This window comes from Odontesthes bonariensis, chromosome 4, assembly GCF_027942865.1.
Source record: "Odontesthes bonariensis isolate fOdoBon6 chromosome 4, fOdoBon6.hap1, whole genome shotgun sequence".
In the NCBI taxonomy this organism is placed as follows: Eukaryota; Metazoa; Chordata; class Actinopteri; order Atheriniformes; family Atherinopsidae; genus Odontesthes; species Odontesthes bonariensis.
The window spans coordinates 37,772,385-37,776,295 of record NC_134509.1 but is presented as its reverse complement, the minus strand read 5'-3'; positions in this window follow the sequence as shown (position 1 = coordinate 37,776,295).

Here is a 3,911-nt window from a genome sequence, read left to right as displayed (position 1 = left end):
TTATTATTCTTTCTTTCTTTCTTTCTTTCTTTCTTTCTTTCTTTCTTTCTTTCTTATTCTTTGCAAAAGGTATGCGAAAACTCAGGAAATTTTGCGAGCGCCATGTGCCGGTCGACGACATGAAAGAATCTAAACTTTATATTTTTGGGAGTCGCTCATTGACTCTGTAGCGCCCCCTACGATGCTTAAAAATTGTCCCCGCAATAGGATTAGTTTCGCGTGGGAGGACGAAATTCGGTACACTCATTCATCATGCCAAGACGCACAAAAAAGTCTCAGGCCGCCATGGTCCCACGTCCACAGGAAGTCGGCCATTTTGGATGGAAAGTGCGTTTTCGTGCCATTTTTGACCGATTCCACACCTTGTATAAGATCGAACTTGTCCTACAGATTTAATGCTACAGACTTCAAACTTGGCCAGGTTACTCTTAAGACATGGAGGGAAAAATTCATTGGCCAACTTTTTCAAAACTTAAAGGGCGTGGCCGTGGCGACGCCTCAAAGTTTGATGACTCGCCATCACTCGCCACGAAAAATGAAGTCGCTTATAACTCCCTCATACATTATCAAATCTGTCCCAAACTTCATACGGTGAATGCTGGACCCAGATTGAAAGCTCACATATAAAATAGTGACATCCACCTATAGCGCCACCTGCTGGTGGTTGGAAATGTCTTTTTTTTTTCCACACCTCGCATTTGATCAAACTCCTCCTACATATTTCATGCTAAAATCTTCAAACTTGGCCAGGTTACTCTTAAGACATGAGGGCAAAACTTCATGGAGAAACTTTTCCAAACTCTGAACGGTGTGGGCGTGGCCAGAGGTGAAAATCGTGTGATGGCGTTTGCAATATGAAAGTCTTATCATCATCGCAAAGTCATGAAACTTGGTACTCACGTCCACCCTGACGACCTCGTACGTATGTAAAGGGTATTATGTGTGGGCGGAGCAAAATGGCTCAGTGGCGCCCCCTAGAAATTTTCAAAAACCCCTCCACATTGGGGTTATTGTGTGCTCGTACGTACGCAATGGGAATCGTGCGTGTGGGTAGAGCTGCGCGACTACGGCGTCCAGCGCATGCCCAACGTGCGCACATCCCAACGTACGCACACTCGGTCCCGCTCACAGCTGCTTGCAGCTTTCTAGTTATTATTTTTCTCCTCCGTTATTCTTTCTTATTCTTTGCAAAAGGTATGCGAAAACTCAGGAAATTTTGCGAGCGCCACCTGCCAGTCGACGACATGAAAGAATCTAAACTTTATATTTTTGGGAGTCGCTCATTGACTCTGTAGCGCCCCCTACAATGCTTAAAAATGGTCCCCTTAATAGTATTAGTTTTGCGTAGGACAACGAAATTCGGGACACTTATTCATCTTGCCCAGACGCACAAAAAAGTCTCATGCCGCCATGGTCCCACGTACACAGGAAGGCGGCCATTTTGGATGGAAAGTGCGTTTTCGTGCCATTTTTGACCGATTCCACGCCTTGCATAAGATCGAACTTGTCCCACAGATTTCATGCTACAGACTTGAAACTTGGCCAGGTTACTCTTAAGACATGGGGGGAGAGATTCATGGGGAAACTTTTTCAAAACTTAAAGGGCGTGGCCGTAGCGACGCCTCAAAGTTCGATGACTCGCCATCACTCGCCACAAAAATTGAAGTCGCTTATAACTTCCACATACATTATCCAATCTGTCCCAAACTTCATACGGTGAATGCTGGACCCAGCCTGAACGCGTACATATTATCATTGTGACATCTACCTATAGCGCCACCTGCTGGTGGTCGGAAACATCTCTTTTTTTCCACATCTCGCATTTGATCGAACTCGTCCTACAGATTTAATACTACAGGCTTCAAACTTGGCCAGATTACTCTTAAGACATGGGGGGAAAGAGTCATGGAGAAACTTTTTCAAACCTCAAAGGGCGTGGCCGTGGCGACGCCTTGAAGTTATGACTCGCCATGAAAAATTAAGTCGCTTATAACTTCCACATACATTATCCAATCTGTCCCAAACTTCATACGGTGATATCTGGACCCAGCCTGAACGCGCATAGATAAAATAGTGACATCCACCAACAGCGCCACCTGCTGGTGGTCAGAAACGTCTTTTTTTTCCATACCTCACATTTTATCAAACTCCTCCCACAGATTTAATGCTACAAGCTTCAAACTTAGCCAAGTTACTCTTAAGACATGGAGGCAACAATTCATGGAGAAACTTTTCCAAACTCTGAACGGTGTGGGCGTGGCCATGCGGTGAAAATCGTGTGATGGCGTTTGTGATTTGAAAGCCTTATCATCATCTCAAGGTAATGAAACTTGGTACACACGTCCACCCTGACGACCTCGTACGTATGTAAAGGGTATCGTGTGTGGGCGGAGAAAAATGGCTCAGTGGCGCCCCCTAGAAATTTTCAAAAACCCCTCCGCATTGGGGTTATGCTGTGCTCGTAAGTACACAGCGGGTATCGTGCGTGTGGGCAGAGCTGCAGCTCCAGCGTCCAGCGCATGCCCAACGTACGCACATCCCAACGTACGCACACCTCGTTATTCTTTCTTTCTTTCTTATTCTTTGCAAAAGGTATGCGAAAACTCAGGAAATTTTGCGAGCGCCACGTGCTAGTCGACGACATGAAAGAATCTAAACATTATATCTTTGGGAGTTGCTCATTGGCTTTGTAGCGCCCCCTACGGTGCTTAAAAATGGTGCCCGCAATGGGGTTAGTTTCGCGTAGGACAATGAAATTCGGTACACTGATTCACCATGCCCAGACGCACAAAAAAGTCTCATGCCGCCATGGTCCCACGTAGACAGGAAGGCGGCCATTTTGGATGGAAAGTGCGTCTTCGTGCCATTTTTGACCGATTCCATGCCTTGCATAAGATCGAACTTGTCCTACAGATTTCATGCTACAGACTTGAAACTTGGCCAGGTTACTCTTAAGACATGGAGGGAAAAATTCATTGGCCAACTTTTTCAAAACTTAAAGGGCGTGGCCGTGGCGACGCCTCAAAGTTTGATGACTCGCCATCACTCGCCACGAAAAATGAAGTCGCTTATAACTTCCACATACATAATCCAATCTTTCCCAAAGTTCAACAGGTGATTGCTGGACCCAGCCTGAACGCGCACATGTAAAATAGTGACATCCACCTATAGCGCCACCTGCTGGTGGTTGGAAATGTCTTTTTTTTTCCACACCTCACATTTGATCAAACTCCTCCTACAGATTTCATGCTACAAAATTCAAACTAGGCCAGGTTACTCGTAAGACATGGGGGGAAAAAATAATTGGCCAACTTTTTCAAACCTCAAAGGGCGTGGCCGTGGCGACGCCTCAAATTTATGACTCTCCATAAAAAATTAAGTCGCCTATAACTCCCACATACATTATCCAATCTGTCCCAAACGTCATACGGTGATTGCTAGACCCAACCTGAACGCGCACATATAAGATAGTGATATACACCTACAGCGCCACCTACTGGTGATCGGAAACGTCTTTTTTTTCAACAACTCGCATTTGATCGAACTCCTCCTACAGATTTTATGGTAACAGCTCCAAACTTGGCCAGATTACTCTTTAGCTAGGGGGGAAGAAAAATCTTGAGAAACTTTTCCAAACTCTGAACGGTGTGGGCTTGTTCAGGCGGTGAAAATAGTGTGATGGCGTTTGTGATTTGAAAGCCTTATCATCATCGCAAAGTCATGAAACTTGGTACACACGTCCGCCTTGTCGACCTCGTACGTATGTATAGAGTATTGTGTGTGGGCGGTGCTAAATGGCTCAGTGGCGCCCCCTAGAAATTTTCATAAAACCACTCCGCATTGGGGTTTTTATGTGCTCGTACGTACGCAGAGGGTATCGTGCGTGTGAGCAGAGCTACAGCCCCAGCGTC